At 35.8% G+C, this 18042-nt stretch overlaps 1 protein-coding gene across 10 annotated transcripts in view; it reads left to right on the top strand.

Annotated features, from left to right (window-relative positions):
- Nucleotides 1–18042, top strand: part of LRRC4C (leucine rich repeat containing 4C) — a 509132-nt gene that overhangs the window by 200551 nt on the left and 290539 nt on the right. For 7 of the 10 annotated variants that reach the window (XR_001864494.1, XM_017742164.1, XM_017742172.1 and 4 more), the window contains exon 2: nucleotides 13975–14064. The exons of the other annotated variants lie outside the window; for them this stretch is intronic. The gene's annotated coding sequence lies outside the window, so the exon portion shown is untranslated. The remainder of the gene's footprint in view (nucleotides 1–13974; nucleotides 14065–18042) is intronic. 10 annotated transcript variants of the gene reach the window in all.

Raw genomic sequence — 18042 nt, 5'->3', positions numbered from 1 at the left:
AGTCTTCAGGAGAAGGATTTAATTTTATTCCTGTCTTGCATGTAATTCATGTAATACAAAGTGCCTTATAGTCAGTCAAACTGAGACAATATAAATTGAACAACTCACAAAGGAAGGTGTTTGTTTTGGTTTTTGTTTTTTTCCTTCCCAAATCAAACCTTTCTCTTTGTCCATGCATTCCCTTGGCAGAGCAATTTTCTCTTGAAATACAAAGTGACATTCAAATAAAATTGAGTCAATTTTGTTAATTTTTTTTCTAGAAAAATAGTTTTAGAAGCATCAAAATGAAGTTTCTGTTTATTTTTCTTTTTCCCTGTTTTAAATTTAATAATGTACTTATATGACTTCAGGATATTTTGCATTAAAAGCCACTGAAGTTCCTAATTCCCTTGAGTGCTTAAAAAAAAAAAAAAGGCAAATCTTTCTAGTGTTGTCTTTAACTTTTGATGACAGAGAATTACTGTGCATGGTGAATACATACTACAGCCAAGAAGAAAGCATTTTGAAATATCAGACTTGCACCTTAATTATTGTGCACTGTGATGTGCCACAGTATTTCACCTTTAAACAGTTTCTGTATTTAAAAATCCAGTCTTAGAGCAGAATTTACTGATAATTTTCCTGTATTGGTATTTAATTGCTAATGGTATACTCCTGAATACTGTTTCTGTTCTACTTTCAGTAGGCTGACATTGTGATATCTACCTCAAATCTTAACTGTAGTTTTCTACCCTCATTCAAGGAAATTGGCTGTGCTTGAGTGATAACCTCTGCTAGAGTTTATTTCCCCCCTCCTTACCTTGGGGTATGACTTGGGTTTATATAACCATGTTCATGTTAGTGAAAAAACTCAGCCTTTCTTAAAGCTGCACAGAAAAATGTCTAATAAAGGAATTTTTTTTCTTCCTATAACTGCATTGTTGTAATTACCTAGCAGGTGGAAAAGACACAGAGTGGATCTGCTGAGCTGCTTATATCAAGTGAGTGAAAATGCAGTTCAGTGGCACAACTGTAGTTTTTAAATAAGTGTACCTCTGTGTTGAAAAATGACTGTGTTACTGTGTTCCACAGACACAGAATACACAGGGTGCTGTTTTCTTCCACTACTTCTTTCTTTAACTGCTTTTTCTCCCCTACTCAGAAACTGTCATACATTTTCAACAGCTTCTGTTCTGTAATTTCATGAGCAATTTTTACTTAACTTCTAAGGTTTAAACAAAATAAAATTATTTATCTATGCTAATTATGGGAAAATAAGTAGAAACTTTTCCTCTGCATATTTATTGCCTCGAATTGTATAGTTTGGACCTCTGCTGTGGAATGAAAAACATGGGTTTCGACCGTAGAGATTTAGCATTTAGTGTACAACATTGAGGTGACATAATTACTCTTCAGTATATAAGAGATAAAACAACTTTCAGCAGCTTTCAATCTTTCTTGGATTAAGCTTCTTTTTGCATTGTCTTTGACAAACTCCACATTCCAGATTACTTAGATTTTTTTCCCTCTGTTTTTGTATTAAGATTTTGTTTACAGCAGTGACTGTCTGCTCTTCTTTGCCGACCCAAGAACAAACTGACCCTCATCCAGACACTCCCCTCTCTGGCTCTCTGTATGCCAGATACCATGTCTTTGTTGTTCAGGACATCTTCAAAGCATCAAAATTTACCAGCATCCTGGAAGTATTTTCTCTCCTGCTTCTCATGCTATGCCTTTTTTCCCCCTTTTCACTTTCAGAGAAGCCCTCATCTTTTTTCCCTTCTTAAAATCCTTTTTATGGATTCCCTTAGAGATGTGGCATGTTCAGAAATGTTCTTAATAATATATCCTGTTCCCATACCACTATATTAATTCTAAATCATATGCATTTTGGGGGGCATTCTTTCAAATTCTCTGACAAAATAGTTTTGACAGGAGCTAAAATGGTATAGTCAGAGCTATTTCTGGTCCAATTAATCTTTACATTAGAAGGTGTTTCACAGAGTGCTGCAGAAGTGAAAATTCATCTTTCTGAAAATTGCCAATTTCCATCAACATTGTAGCTGGCTAAGAAACTGTTTCTAGGACATATAAAATTAAACTGAAAGAATCTTTTTTCCTGACCTTCAAACAAGGTAGCTTCCAGTAAAAATGAAGTGGATGTATTTTGTAGAAATAAATTAAAAAATGATAAATTTAGGTAGACTCAAGAACAATCTTAGCAATGGTGAGAGTTATTAGGTTACAGGACACTGAAATTTCTCATAACTTTCATATTTGTCCTAACACTGCACTGGTCAATAGACAAGAAAATATATTCTTAGAGACAACATTGACCAAAAATAAAATAGAAGCACAGAGGTTGAATTAATCTGTTGACCTTGTGTATCTATGTCCTAATCTTCTGTAATGAATTGCCTGTTGCTGCATTGCTCATGCCAGCAGTGTAAGCCATCTTATATGTGGGGTCTCTGAATACTGGAAAACTTCAGTCAATTTGCTGGAGTAATAACCTCCCCACTGTGCCATCCAGCTGCGCTGCAGCATGTAAATCATCCCTCCCAAAATGAAACATCTCCATTTCCTGCTCCTGTGCCCAGTTGTGTTGACTAAAGAGATTGTGGAATATTTTTGCTTTTAGGTGTTTTTGTTTTGATTTTGCTTAAGGAGTTTATTATGATTATTTAAATTGAAATCCTGGTAAATGAGGTATTTTGATATAAAATTGCAGTTGTTTTTCATATTTATCTAGAAAATCACAGACACTTTTTATTTTGACTAATGCATATTTATGATGCCCCAAATTGATTCTTCAGAATATTGCCTGGTCATTTATTTGGTACAGAATCCATCAGAAGTTTGAAAGTGGTCAGGTAAAGGTTCTCAAAACTAACATTCAAGAAAGGCTATTAATGATGTGCTCTTTCCCAGAGATCTTAGCTGTCTCCCTTGCCATTAGAAATTAAATATTAGATCAGTCTTGAAACATGAAGTTTTTGGTCTTTTATTACATTCTTTGATACTTGCCACAAGCTTCTATTATAACTTTACAAAGACCTATTTTTAGAAATGTCTGGTCTCTCTTTATATCATGATTCTTAGTGCAAGAAAATAAACACATTTCTACTGAAAGTGTGGGCACATTATTTGGCTCTTATTTGCTTCCAAAGCATCTAGTGGCCATCTTCCACTGGCTGTTGTGGAGAGTTTTCTTCTCAATGTTTTATGCTTTCAATTGCTGAAATAAGTCATGTGCCAGGCAGGAGGAGAAAAAGAAATTATGCGCCTCTGATCACTGCTATATTTAAATGCCTGCTCAATGTAGTCTTTGGTAGTTTGACTAAGCATTCATCAGTTTTCTGTGTGCTTGCCTGAAGCTGCAAATTCTATGTTTTTAGGAAGGAGCTTTTTACATACTTTGCTGTTTTCAGGTCTGAGTACGCAGGTATAAAAGTTATATTTTCTGTATTTGCAGGAATAAATGAGATCCTGAACTTTTTCATTTTCCTTCAAAAGAAATACATTCTGTTACAAAGTATTCTTAGCAAAAGCCTGACTATGAAGGCACCCTGTGATGTACTCAGACCAGATGACTCCAATATGGTCTTCTGCCCTAAAATTTAGAGCAACTTGAGAATTTAGAAATTAAAAACACTGGAAAGTTGAGGTAGTTGTTATGCAATGTATTTTCTCTGTGTGACTTGTATATTCTGTCTATAATCTACAAAAAAAAAAAAAAAGTAAACATATAAACGTGGATTTAGGAAACCAACAGAATGAGATGGCAGTAAAACATATGCAAAGCTGGAATCAAACATAAATAGGGAGAATTTAGCAAAAGACTAGCCTTCCCAAACCAGAGACTCAGGATCTTGGCTGGGTTTGCATCTATGCTCCAGCAAATCTGTAAGAACAGCACTGATGACAGCCGGATGGGGCAAGTGTGCAGCGGTCATGTTTGGGACCACACAGCACCTATCAGCCATGCACATCTTGCTGTCTCTTCTCAGTACCCAAAACTCTCAGACTTCATACTGGAAGAGAGAGTGCTTTTGTAGTGATCAGGGAGAGACGACGGTAGAGCATTGATCTTCCGGGTAAGCTTTTAAAAGACTGGCTCCAAGGATGAGGTAGGAAAGGAAAGTGTTGGGATTGACCATGTTGTACATACCAACTGCTTACGGCACATTTGGAGCTCTAGTGTGCATGGCAATTTAGTCACAAATGTGTTTAAAGCCTTTGTGCCGTGCCATGGTACCTGACCTTTGAATTAGAATGCTCCTGATCAAGGTCTTCTTGCTGACTACTGCTACTCAAGGAGTTTGACTGAGCATGGCTTAGGAAATCACAGTTTTCTTTTGTGGGTTGCTACTGTTAGGAATACAGGTTAGTCACTGTAAAAACGTTCCTAAGAATAGACAATTCCTACCCTTGCAGTGCTGGCACTGAGAATTACCAACATACTGTAACCTTAAAGCTGTGCAGAATTTAAAACATTTGTCTGAGTCCTCATGCTACAATTATTGCATTGTTAGTAGATTCATGGCCTGACATTTGCTACTGTCATCATAACAACCATGGTTGTAAGAAAGTAATATTCAAACCTGAATTGGTTCAATGTCTGACTCCTGAGAAAACACAACTGACACTAATTTACAGTCTCCAAATATGCTGGAAATTCCCATTATTTTCACTTGTTTTGCTCCAGTCTTTCCCCTTGAGGAAGTAAGAAGGAAAAGAAATAGGGTAGAGAAATTGATATATGTTGGGGAGATACAATTATTTCCTAAAAGTATTCTTAATGCTTCTCTCATCTTTCAGGTGTTCAGTATAGAGTGCTATGGGTATGGGGAGATCGGAGCTCTGTTTCACGGCTTTATTTTTTCCTTTAATTTTCAGCATGTCAAACTTACTTAATTTTCGGGGTTCCCCTCATCACCCACCATAAGAAACTAATCATCAACACTAATAACCATAAAAGCTTCTGATTTAAGCGTTCTTTAATTTTAAACCAATTATTAAAAAAATACTTGTTCATTTCTATTTTCCTGCCTTAAGTGATCAGCATTATTTGAGTCCTTCATTTGAGTTGTTATTTCATTTAATGATCATCATCATTATAATTCTGGAATCTATATTGCACTTTCCCCTTTCAAAATATGCCTATTAGATGTATTTTAAAAGTATCTTATTTGTCTGAAAGCTTGTCTCAGCTCCTTCAAAGGACAGAGGAAAATAAAATATAAGTGAGTCTTAGGTATTGATGTGAAATAGTTTTCTGGGTCTGTGTTTCTGTCACTTCAAGGTCTCATCTTGAGATGGATGTTGCCTGGGAACTGAGAACCAGGAGAAAGGTGCTCCCTTACTCATGACACAGTCTTTTTATCTCTCACCCTTAACCTTCAGGTGTTCTCTTTGTCTAAGGAAGCTGGCTTGAAAAGTCATAATCCCAGTTGTGAGACCAGAGTTAATAAATATTTTCATAAGAATGTTTAAGCAGAAAAGAGAAAGGTGGCCAGTATTTGTCGATATTAGCAAAGGAGAACAAATATATGAAGTAATGGTCATTAAATTACTTTGACACAATAAGTTGCTTCTTAGAAAGTGCAGAAAAGAATTGAATATTTCTCTAAGTAAATCTTGCTCTAAGGGCCTACACTTCTCTGCAACAAGAGCAACCTGCTTCAAATAGAATGAGATTTCAAACCTGAGAGAATGTCATTTTATATAGAATTCTCTATAATTTTACATAGATATATTCCTAAAACTACTTTAATGTCATCTTAAGTGGAAGGGGGAATGGACTATGTTATTCAGCATGGGATCATGACTCAGAAAAGATAATACAAAAAGAGAATGGCCATGATGCCTTTGTAGCAGAGCAAGAGAGAAGGGTGGGAGCACTTCTAAGTGAATCTGAGATTTGCAAAAAGACTCTTTGATGTGCAAGAATTATGGACAGAAATCAGAACAAAAAGCAAGGTGTCTTCCTGACATATTAGCTGCATTCTATAAAAATGATGATATTAATTGATGTTCTCCTAGTGTATTGCTAGCCAATTCCCTTCATAACTAGTAGATCTCTCCAGGGTATATACTGGAATCACTTCCCTTATTGTTTTACTAAATTCACCTCACACATCTGTCTCCATTCCCCTCTGATCGCTAGCCTTATACAACCTGAAGTTCACCTTCAGAGTCCTTTGCAATTCTTAACTTCCTTTTTGTTTCCGTGCTGAGGTCTTTTAGGTCTTACCCTCTGAAGCTTTTGTACCCATTTTGGATGGAATAGCATTAATTTTCTTCAGAGTAGCTTGTGTGGATTTGTGCAGAAAACAGTGTTGGTAACACGACGACGGATGTTTTTGTTATTGCTGAGTAGTGCTTACACAAAATCAAAACTTGCTCTTCATCCCCTGCTGCCCCACCAGTGAATAGGCTGGGGCTGCACAAGGAGTTGGGAGGGGACACAGCCAGGACAGCTGAGGCCAACCATCCAAAGGGATATTACAGATCATAATGTGTCATGCTCAGCAATGAAAACTGTGAAGGGGAGAAAATCTGCAGGGACTGCCCTTGCTTGGGGACTGGCTGAACACTGATCAGTTGGTGGTGAGCAATGAGTTTTGCTGGATTTTTTAATTACTTGTTCTTGAGTTTGTTTTATTTATTTTTTGTAGGGGGTAGAAAAGGCATCTACCTTTTTATTTTTTGTCTTATTAAACTATTTCAACACGTGAGTTTTCACAGTTTTAGCATTGAAATTCTTTCTCACACAGCAGGGAGAAAAGTAAGCAGGCAGTTGTGTGTGTTTAGCTGCTTACTGAGTTTAAAAAGTGATATTCATTCAATTCTACACCTAATTTCCTTCCTTCATTTTTTCACTTTCAGCTCCATACCTTCTCTCCTGCTTCTTTCAGCACTTGGAATGACCTCTATCTTGCATTAACTTTCCTTTCTTCTGGTTATCTTCCAAGCTTTCCTTACAGACTCTTTTTCAGAGACTTACAATGTGGGTTGCTCTCCAGCTGTTGCGACTTCAGTTAGCAATAAACTGATTCTTGTTTAAACTCTAAATTAAAAGATGATGACAAAAGTATGGTAATAAGTGTTATTTTATTTGTTTTATTTGTTTGGCTGTTGGACTGGATTAGTCAGGATTCTGCTACAAGGTTTTATGCAGTGTTTTGTAATGAACAGTGTAGTTTTCTGAAACTACAGATTAATAATTAGCTCTTTAAATATGTAAGTCAAAAAATGTGAACTCATTTTTGATTGCTAAGTTGATAATCTCCTAATGATAGTATTATTAATATGAATTTATTTCATGTTCTTAACAGTTCATCTATAGACAATTCACAACTACTTTCAAGCTTATAGCTAACACTTGTTAAATTTTGGTTAGTTTCAATTATCTCCGTAGTTTTATTTTTCTATTGAAAGGTTATACAACTAGTCAATGCCACTGAAGATTTTGAACTTTGTATTATTGGAGGTGTGTTGATGTCACTTAACTTCTTTATATTTTCCATGTGATTTTCAATTTATGTCACTACATATTCTAATATTTGCTTTTGGACTTATTCATAGTGACTAGTTTCTTTCCTGATAATATTGATTTAAAACCCCCTCAAAAATAAGGTATAATTTGGCCAATACCAATTTAAATAAAAGGACTAAGGGAATATTTAAATGAAGGCAAATCAACATCTGGAAATAAATATGACAATCTTCAGAAAGCATTTATTCTCATATGTAACCCTTCTCTGCTTTGGGAAGCCACCTAGGATTCCTGTTTCAGTACAACAGTGTGCTTTTCCTCTGGTTCTTTTTATATAACTGATACAGAAATCTCTTATGCCTATTCATAAGACCATTTATATTCGGAACAGAACATGAAGATTTTAATTCTGTTTAAAAGCAGTGACTATAAGCAACATTTCAATTATATCTTAGGATAAATTTTGACTTTAGCAAACGTTTATGTTCCGTTATGAAAAAAATTGTCATATGTACAGGCAGGGACATGAGTATAAATAAGTCAAATGGTTGTAAATATTGTATAATAGAACATAATCACTGTTTGCTAATTGTTTTCATGAATGTTATAGCCTTTTAGATATTATATTGAGAAGCATCTGTGTTAGCAACTGGAAGGAACTTTTGAAAATATTCTGTATTTTTCTTAACCATGTGTTTAACAATAGTCACATGGGAACCACCACCCCATGAGGTCTGGTAAGAAATCAGTGTTATGACCTGCTGTCTCTCTTATGATTTCTGTTTTTATTATGACTGACAGTTTGTTATTACTTTATTGCAGTTCCTGCATTATGTTTCTGTTTTTCTAAATACTCCATCAAATCTATATGAATGGCATTGGGTTCCCATGGCATTGTCTGGACTGCTTTTAGGTTGCCCACTGTTTTGATGATGTTTGTGGCTTCATGGAAGCGTTTTGATTTTAAGCAGACAATCCATGTTTGAACACCTGTTGGAAAAGAGGCACTTTGCCACATTCACAAAATGCTAAGAAATTGCCAATAAGTGGATTACATGTTTATAAACACAATAAAGAAGGTTAAGTAACATCTTACATTTTAATTATGAGACAGTCTCAGAATTCAAATGTAACATGAATTGTTTTCTCAGTTCTGTTTTAACTGATATGGTCCCTTCTCTACTTGCTTTTGAGCATGTAAAAATACAGCAACCAGACTGACTTTATCTTCTTTACGTGCAGAGCTTCAAGTTCAGGCCTGAAAGCATGTAAATCCTGTTTAAACTTATGTATGCTCTGACCTTATCCTTTCTGAGCTGTCCACCTCTTTTCCATCAGTAATCTCAAGAAACTTTTACTTCCCCCTCACTACATTTGAAGATGAAGTAACATGGCAAAGTTCACAAGGAAGATACGGAAAATGAAGTGAGTCTTGCATGTAGTAACCTGTAAATTTTGAGTGCTCCTTATCAGGACACCTTAAAATCCATTGATTTCAAACAGCTCAGTTCTGTGAGCGACCAGGATTCACAAATACCATGCCTGATTCTTTGTGGATGTTTTCCCCCCAGTAACACACGGACTACCAGAAATGAAGTAGAATTTGCTTTCTGTGAATTCTTTCTTCCTCCAGAGATTTGATCCTGCACTGTATGGGAAATACAGGAATAATTTTCAAAATAGAATTGTAAAGCATTTGGCTAAAACAGAGAAAACACTAGCTAATCTAATGCCTACAGCATATTTCTTCTTTCTTCCTGGGAGGCAATAGACTTGTTCTGGGTTCTGAAAAATTCTGCATTTTTTCATAATGTTAATAAATTGGGAAAACAGGTTGATTACAATAATGTCTTGTCTGGGCAGTACTTGGCATTGTTCAATGCATTTATTTTAGGAAGGAAAGAGGGCAGGATGTTACACTAGGAAAGAGTAAGTCTCTGTAGTGGTGTTGCAAAAGAAAAATTTCAAAGTCTTTGTAATTTAGTTGTGAGATGTAGGGCAACTGTTAAACCCCAAAGCAACATCACCTGATGTTGTGAAGGTTCATGCAGCTGCAGAACTTCTTGCAACAAATTGAGTAATTTCTGACAAGCTCTGTATCACTCCTGGAAGCTCAAAGTAATTCACTTGCTATGAGCAGCCTTCACTGACTGTTCCTTGTGCCACAGCTGTAAAACAAACAAACAAAGCTGTAAGGACAGAAACTTGTTGAATTGTAGGCACTACTGTACCTTAATGGCTCTGTATTGAACCAGTGCCTTAGAAAGATAGCTTGAAGCTATCACCTTTCCTTATGGATAAAGTATAAAACTAAACCCAAGCTTTCCTGTAGTAGTTACATTATCTGCTGCTTAGCTTTTGAGCAGTAGAAATGTTGACCAAAACCTGAGCTCTTACAGTTAATTCTGTGTAGCTGTATAACTTCTGAAATTTTTGTTTTATTAACACCAGCGCTGACTTGAATTGTTTTGTACTGCACTTGTGTTGGCTCTTAGACAGTTGTGTTCTGAAGTCTCGGAGGGATTTTGATTGAGTAGTTGCTTGTGACACCACTGTATTTGCATTCTAATGTTTTTAAGGGAAAGAAATAATTTGAAATGTAAGAGCAATGTTATATAAGCTTTAGGTATGCTAACCCATTTTCAAGATGAAAATTGAACCTGAAGCAAAGTCCTTAATTGGCCCTTCTGTTTACCCAACACTACTGAAATTAGACATAATTCAGTCTTTTTTTTTTTTTCTTTTCAAAAAAAAAGTTCTGTTGTTACATTTTCTCCCCATTTTGCTCATTATAAGCGCTGTTTTAGTCCCCTCTACACTATTACCTTATGCTCCTCTAAGTTAATTTAAAGAGACTGACTAGCACTGAACACATTTTGTTGTGGGCTAATTGGTTGGCCTTGCGTCATCTCTGCTGTTCTTTCCATCTTCCAGAAACCTTCATTTACTTTGCATGGTAGTGCTATGGGTTGCCTTTGTGGAAAAACCCCCCAAAAACCAAAATCAAACCAAATTAAAATTCATGGTAGGAAAGTAACACAGAGATGTAATTACATGGAGAAGAAATGTCTGTATAAGGATAAATTTGGAAAGGTTGGGTCAAAATGTGACTTATAACTACAGAAAGGGTTATAAGACTTTATAAGGGGAGGGTTTTATAAAAAACATTAGATTTAAGAAAATATTAACGGTGTTGTATGATATTATTGGGGTAGGTGAGCATATAACAAATGCCTGAAAAGATGAGTTATTCCGTGAATCTTCACAAGAAAGTAATTACAAGCCTATTTTTAATAATAAATTAAAATACATATAAATTAAAATACAAATAAATTAAAATTGAAACCACATTAACACAGATGAATATAAGTTGTTTATTTATTGTATCCTAATATCCTGGAAGTAGTTAAGTAACTGGAAACTGTTAGTGTGGGAGAACTTGCAGGACAGACAGCTTGAAAAGGGTCAGCATTGCACCTAGCTGAGGCTTATAGAGGACTATATAGTAAGTACATTTAATACATTATCCTGCTGCTGAAGTGGCAAGTTAAACAAAAGTACAAATGCAATAGAAATGTATGTATGACATAGTAATATTTCCACTTCACTTAACTGTGGATGGGGTATTTTGTTTGCATCTGGAGAAGGTTTGATAAATTCAAAAATTCTGATAGTAGGAAAAAAAAGCTGGTGAAATTCCCAAAGGTTTGTAGCGTGGGTTTTTACACTGAAGACTGAGATCAGTTGTTTTCATTCTCACTGCAGGTGAGACAAGGAGTTGTGTTTTTTATTTCCTAGTTTTAAACACAGGGAATATGATATTAAGAATAACAGAACAATGGAAAAATACTGTCACAAATGTTTTTTGCTAATAGTTTCCCTAAGTAACTAAAGGGCAAGTAGGCAGAAGTCTGTCTGAAGATCCTTGATTCTATTTCTGTAAAATAGTGTGTGTGCTAGCTGATTAGTTGAATTCTTCTGAAGTGCTGCATTTGGAGGATATTAATAAATAAAAGTAAGTGACGCTACTCTGGGGATGTGGATGTTGAAAACACCTTACACATTTTGCTGTCTTTAAACTTGCCATGTGTAATCATTATCATTCTCTTAGCTACAGCTTTTCAAGCTCGAGACCCTCTGCGGTCTAGACAACACTAATTATAACAGCCTTGACTAAAGTTTGTGTAAAATTTTGTAATTACATCAAAATTGCATCATGCTGATTAAATGCGTTTTCATATTTAGATTATCTCACCTTAATTTACTTTCTTCTCTTATTACTTTTCCTCCCTTAAACTCATAATGCTAAACTTTCAGTAGTGCTTATTAAAATATAAAATGTTTGTATATGAGAAGATAATTGGTTTCAGCTCTTTATGTTTAGTAGTGACACTTTTGGTCACTATGTGATAATGGGCTGTGAGACAAAATATTTTGAAGGACTTCATAGTCCTAATTTTACATAAAACCATTATACTCTTCTTCCCTGAACTCGTTTCTGTGATGTGCCATATGGATGTCTTCTTAAACATCAGTAAATGGACTTTTCCCCCCAGATTTTATATTTCTCTGGTCTCATTTTATTTTTTCTTACTCAAATTTGCAATATTTTTACTCTAATGATCTTTGCCTCCATACCCCGTATATTCACAATAAGCAGATGATACCAGGGACTAGATATTTCCATGTAGTCACTGCAAGCCCTAAACCCACCTATACGCTTAGGTGGCAGTCTTAATATTATGTGGCCATGTATGTGAGTGGGAAACAAACTTCACTGTTATCCAAGGCACAGAGGCTGCATTGAACTGCTGCATTCTTAGGTAGGAATCAGTTGTCTTTTAACTGCTCCTGTGGAGACACTTCTATGAGAGTCAGAGCAGGTGAGCTGCATATGAATGAATCCTTGGAAACTTTTTCTTGTAAGAGACATAGTTTGGTGAGGGAAAGGCTGCAGATACTTAACTTAGAAATGTAAAGATCATTTTACCATGTTTTATGCATTTTTCTACTCTCTGTGAACCCATATAACTTTTGAACAACTGGAAGGCATCGAACGAGGCAAGAGGTTATTGGGAATTAAAGAACCATAGAATAGGTTGAGTCAGAAGGACCCTTTTAAAGGTCATCTGGTTCAACCACTCTGCTTTGGGCAGGGACACCTTCCACTTAATCAAGTTGCTTGTATCCAGTCTGTATTTCTTTATGGCTAGATAAATGCAGGATGTCAGAATCACAGTTCCATGAAAGGCTGACAAAACTGGAAAGGTGTATCATGCTACCAGCACTCATTCCATGAGCACCTGCATGCCATCACTTGTTTCTTTATAAGAATTTGATGAAGCTTTAGATGATGAGTGGACTTATTAGGCATAACCTAACATATTGTCTCACTGCAGCTCACCCTCAGTTATATTTTCTCTCAGTCTTGAAAGGTTAAACATTACTAAAAGCTTCTAAGTAATTTTTTTCTCAGTGCTTAGCTTCCTCGTCTGTAGGATGGCTGAAAACTGGTTCACAGGGGTCACAAACAGTAAGGAAAAAAGGTTTAAATAATTTAGCTAACAATTTAAAAAAAATATTCAGGCATCTGCAGAAACACATTCACTAATCAAAACTGCTTGAAATTCTCTGTTGACAGCAAGGAACATTCCACAATACTGATGGAAATCTTACCATGGTTTTTTTTTTTTTTTTTTTTTTTTAGGATAAGAGACAAGACTTGCTAACTAGGATTTGTTTACAGCTGCACGAGGCAAAATTTTTAAAATCAGTTTAATTTCCTACTAGAGGGAATGTTACGCTCTATTAAACTTCTGTCAGAGCAGTAGAAATAAACTGTATATAGACCATATATATACACGTGTGTATGTATAGAGTAGTCTTCATTTTCTTGCCAGCCTATTCCCCTCTTAAACTGATTTCACTACAAGAGTTTATTATTCAGCCTACCTGATCTTTTCTTCATGGATTCTCATTAATACATATTGAAAAGGGATAAAGGGAGGTACTCTGGGATGTAATGGGCAAGATTTTCTTCAAATCTTTTTGCCATTAATTTTCAAGGAAAATCTGATTTTTTTTTTTTTTAATAGGAACAATGTTAGGGGTTTTTTGGACAAGATTCTGTTTTCTGTTAGACTCTTTGTGAAAGGCATTTTTGGTTGAAATTGAGAATGCTTGCTTCCTGAAAATAAAACCTTTTTTTCTGGTGGTACAAAATAAACCAGAAATACTAAACTCCTTGTAGCTCAAGTAACGTTAACCTATACATGAAACATATTTTGAGTGTTACAATATCTTAATAGTATGCTTACACTTACAAGTAAAGATTTAATTATGCAGGTTTTTTAACGAAATTGTAGCATGTTCCTGTAAATTTCCCAGCTATGGTTATGTATTTTCACGTATTATCACAATGCGGCTACTAAAAAAACCTGTGTATAATTTAACCTCGTGGGGTTTTTTTGTTTGGTTTTTCTTTTGTCTTTCAGAAATGAATTCCTTTATTGCAAGAAATCATGGTTATTTATTGATTCAGAAAGAAAACGGACTGATATTCTCTTGGGTGTTCTGAACAACATGTAAGTTGTCATGTCTTCAGTTTAGGTAGTGATTATGATTTGATTTTAACAAAGAAACCTTTGGTTAGAGATGTTTCTTAATTTATTTTTTTTCCACAGCAGCAGATAAGGTACAGTGGTAGATTGTCTGAGGTAACACTTTTTGGAAGATATTTTTATCCCCTTGTTTTACTTTGCACATTAATATTCATCCGGTGCTATTAATCATTCGTACGCTTCAGATAGGAAGGTTCATAGCAGCACAACTTAAAATTAATCATAACAGATAAGTGAAGCTCTAAAAAAAAAAAATTTATACAGGGCCTACTTGGTCAGGAAAATGACCTGGCACTTGATAAATGCCTTTATTAGTTAACTTCCCCCAAAAATAGCAGTATTTTTTTATGGTAGAAACTGGAAAAACACAACTACGCAGTGCCCGACAGAAGTGTAAACTCTGATTAAAATTTTCAGTTTGGAGGAGACATTAAATAATATTAATTACCTTCTCTGACTTAATGTGCTAGTACAGAAAGGGAGGCTAAAAAGGGCATTTGTTATTTCCCATGGCAATGTGTGCAGAGCATTGTCACTACTCAGTAGCAGCATTGTTTCTGGTATTGCTAGTGGAACAACACTCTTAACTTTTCTTCTGTTGATGTTTGATTTCATTGCCATGAGCATTTCCTGCTTGAAAAATACACAGTTCTTGAGGTTGGATCTCTGTTATTCGTTTGACTTTTGAAAGGCTAATTGATTCATCTTTGTTCATGGTGTTGTTTCGGTCTTGTCTGTGCACAGACATTTGCGGGGACAATTCATGGGCTCCAGTGTTCCGAGACTGAATATCTGTCATCCAAGCAGTCATGCACTCGCACAGAAAGAGGATTTTGAGCATCCTGGTTTTCAGTGTTTTCAGCACGATTTCTGTCACTGTTTTTAGAAGAGCTCTAGTCCACGGGTAGAAGTGATGTCACTGGCTGAGGAGATGTGCCGTATATAGTGACTAGCCAGAACTTAAACGTGAGGTTTGACACACAGCCAGTCAACTTGTCTTTGGTCAGGTGAATTTTCCAACAACTCTAAAAAATAAATTACTTAATAAAAAATGGTGTTTTTTCAAATAAATTATCAGTTGAAGGAAAGAATAGTTTGAATCTGTTCAACTGTAGGTGGGGATTCTCGAACTGGGATATAAAAGCTATGAAGTGGAAACTGCAGCGTGTCTGTGTTCTCTGCTGAAAGACTGAAAACAAGAAACTGCAAAATGGGTCCTATGGACAAAAAGGCTGGAGGTGTGGTGTCAAAATTATTGTTTTAGCTGGACAGTTGACAAAGATGTTTGTAGCTTCCTGCAGAATTAGACTGATAGAAAAATAAAATCACTGGGCATCCCTTTATCAACATCTAGATAGTTATTTTTTTCTGGTTCATAAATATTTTCAGTGTCATGATCAGAGGATTTAAGATCAAGTTTTTCATTGTTTTTTTTTGAAAATTGTTTTTCCATTATCGCATTGTGAAGATGAATTCTTTTCTTTGATATGCTCATTAGATTTTCTGATAGAAGCCATCCATTTGAAACAAAAAGTGAAATGTCTTAGTACCATTTTATTATCTAGACTAAAAGTTAGGTTGCAGTTGGCCTAAAATGACTGTAGCTATTGGCTGTAGCTGATCTGGAAGCCTCAGCTTTCCATATATGACATCCCATAATTTACATTTTCTGCTATTACAGCACTTACAGTTTTACGATGCCCAGTTGTTCTCCCTGCTTTTTGGAAGAGACTCCTAGTCCTTGTTGTTGTAAAAGGTTAGCAAAAGATGTGCTGCACACAATACTGATTTATTTACACATCCCTTAGTCTAGCAGCTAACAAGATAACTAAACACACGTGCTGCAGGTGTTTGATTTTCAGCACATTCAGCAATCAAAGGTATTCTAGCAGCCACAGGGTGGTGTCAGTACTGGTGAGAACTGATCTACATTTGGCAAGAACTTTTTTTCAGATCAGAAAATGCAGATTAGTGGAAACTAAAATGTGTGTCCTCAGTTAGTCTTTCATCCCAACTGATAACGTTCAGGAATAACAGTGCTGTTCCAGTAGAAGCTAATTAAACATGGTTCTCTTACAGAAGTAGTCTGCCACAAAGCCTGGAAAGTAGAAGTCAGGCTGTGCTCCTAGCTGGGGTGTTCCTAAGAAGTAGCTCTTAGGAACCCTGGAGGATGGGGTTGGGATTAGAGCTGGAGCTCTCTGTGCTTTGAAAAATCTTGTCTGGCTCAGGGGGCTTCACTTCTGGGGTTAAATTAACTCCCACCCTCTGGATCGGTATATGGAATTTTTGAGTACTTGACAGTACATTGAGGATCTGTGAATCTGGGGCATCTCATGATATGTTTCTTTTGTTTCTGTGCTGTCTTTAATATCTTTCATTTGCTAGAGTTCTTCATGATTTAGTTTGTTCTGTGTTTTTACAAAGTATCATTATTTCATGGAATAGAAATTCTGTTAGGAATTTTATTGTTGTGTGATTTGGGGGTGAAAAATTAATCATCTGAGTACTGTTGATAGTAATCCAGGTACACATTATTTTAAAAGGGTTTTATGTGGATATTATTCTTCAGCTGAAAACACTGTTTGGGAATGATTGATTTAATTCTTTTCTCTGGTTAGAGACTTGGCTTTTAACTGGAAGCATTTTATACTGTGTAGTTACATGAGGCACTGTTATTTTCAATTCAACAGAAAATGGCTCTAAGAGCAGAGAAATGAGTGACATTGTGTTAGGGGACTGTGTATCACAAAATACACAGCTTCAGCTTGCATGCAAAAACATCATTTAGCTGTGATAATAGAAATTAGATTTCAATCAGTATGCCCTTTGTTATTAATCCATTTTTCTCCTTTCATCTGAAGAGGTCCTAATAACACTTTAGACAAATCATACTCTTTAAAAACTGATTTGAAATAAAAATGCTTTTGAAGCCTTGTGATTTCAGGCATGCATTTTGTAATAATAATATGTTTCCTTGCTGCTAATGTATTGATGCATACTTGCAAATTTGCATAATGTTGTTCTTTTATTTTTGGTCTAAGTTTATTGTTAGGGATTAAGGAATTCTTCACATTTAAGCAAATTTGTGAGGGAACTGTAGGAGCTACAGTAAGAAGACTAAATTTGAAGACCTAATAAAGACCTTAAGTTCTAAGCACTGGTTATTAATTTGGAGGTTTGGAGGCCTGAGGTTAACTTTTTCCTTTGGGGCAAAAGTGGTGATGTTTCAAGGAGTTATAAATCTTTGATGTTTCATCTACTGTCTGAGGGTGAGGAATTTGGAGTGTGTGCACCCAAGCAAACATTTCTGTGTGCATTTTTCATAGCAGAACTCTCATATAGGTTAGGCTGCTATTAGAGTCTCAACTGTACATCTTTATGCAGCTACATTCCAGCAGACATTTTTTGTGATACAGAAAAAGACACTGGTATAGGAAGGCTTTTTATCAGCGACTGTGGTTATCTTTTTGGTTTCTAGGGCCAGCTTGAAGAACAAAAGACTTACTGTCAAAGATGTTGAGAAATTACTGCTAATTTAGTAACATTTCTTAGTTTCTTCTGCTGCTTTTAGTCTAGAAATTCTTAGTTCCTTAATATCCCCTTTTAAAAATACCCTTTTGAAGAGGGGAGAGTAAACAACTCCCCTCTGTGAATGTGGCTATAACGCTCTATCAGTGCATACCGCTTCCTGACACTCTCCCTTTGTGCTACCCTGACAATGAGTGTTGCACCCAAAATTCTTGTCTTGAGGACCTTAAAAGGGGTCTCTCAGTTATTGTCTGCTGTCTTAAAATCTTGCTGCTTCTTGTAGGGCTGATTTTCTGGTTAAATCACACAAAGGCCAGGTTATGATGGAAAAATCAGGAAAATTCTTCCTCCAATGCCCCAAGAATAAAGGACATGACAAGGTGTGTCTTTGTGCAGTGGTTTTTATCTGCTCTG

This window comes from Corvus brachyrhynchos, unplaced genomic scaffold (assembly GCF_000691975.1).
Source record: "Corvus brachyrhynchos isolate BGI_N302 unplaced genomic scaffold, ASM69197v1 scaffold115, whole genome shotgun sequence".
Lineage (NCBI taxonomy): Eukaryota > Metazoa > Chordata > Aves > Passeriformes > Corvidae > Corvus > Corvus brachyrhynchos.
The sequence above is the reverse complement of the archived record's forward strand: the minus strand, read 5'-3'. Positions and strand labels throughout refer to the sequence as shown.